Genomic DNA, 1,014 nt, shown 5'->3' with positions numbered 1-1,014 from the left:
AGTGATGAAGATTAACAAAACAGCACACAGAAGTCGTCTCACTGATGACCATCCATCCTGCGAATCTCCATAACACAGGACTTCACACCAAACTTAAACCAACTTGTTGCCAAAAAAAGATGCCAGGTGTCTGGCTGCGATCAGAGCAAATGATCAAATCAGAGTCATAAGAGCAAAGAAAACGGAATGATTAGAATTGTTATTTCTGGAAAGTACATATTTTATGTATATATTCAGGTTTTGTAGCATGTTCATATTTCTACTTTTGACAGGAGATATTTTTAAGGAGAGCAAAATCTTTTGGGATATTTAAGTTTATTTCTTTAATATATGCAATGACATAGGAGCAAAGGAATTTGAATGTTATTTTAATGTTAAGTTGTTTAAATTAAGTTCTAAGTTGTATAATTTAACAAGATATTTTTTATTTAGAGCAAAATAATAAATACTGTATAAGTGATTTAAGGTTTAAATTTAATATTCCTGTCTGTTTTTATTCATATTTATGTTCCAAAAACATTAAGTTTAAGTGTGTTAAATAAATGTTTATCCTGGTTGGCCCGTGACCTTAAGTGTGTTTTGAATTTTGGCCCCTTGTGCAATTGAGTTTGACACCCCTGTTCTAAATAGAGCTTCACAATGTTAAAGTAAAAATCAGTGTAAAATACAAGAACTTTTGAGCAGGGAATTTTCTGAAAACTGCATTTACACTCAAACATGATTTTTTCAGCTGATCAAAAGTTTAAGACCACAGTCTTTAAAAGCCAAAAGCTGTCCAAAATTCTGGGTTCCATGTCATTTTTCTGTCAAGTCTTTACACTGTCAAGACCTCCTGATGGCAAAAGCAAAAAAGCTCACTGACTTTGAACGTGGTAGGATTGTTGAGCTGCATAAGCAAGGTCTCTCACAACGTGCAGTCGCTGCTGAGGTTGGACGCAGTAAGACAGTCATTTTGCATTTTTTAAATGATCCTGAGGGATATGGAACAAAAAAGTCAAGTGGTAGACCCAAAAA

The sequence above is a fragment of the Poecilia formosa genome, unplaced genomic scaffold, assembly GCF_000485575.1.
Source record: "Poecilia formosa unplaced genomic scaffold, Poecilia_formosa-5.1.2 Scaffold1356, whole genome shotgun sequence".
Taxonomy (NCBI): Eukaryota; Metazoa; Chordata; class Actinopteri; order Cyprinodontiformes; family Poeciliidae; genus Poecilia; species Poecilia formosa.
This window is presented reverse-complemented; position numbering follows the sequence as displayed.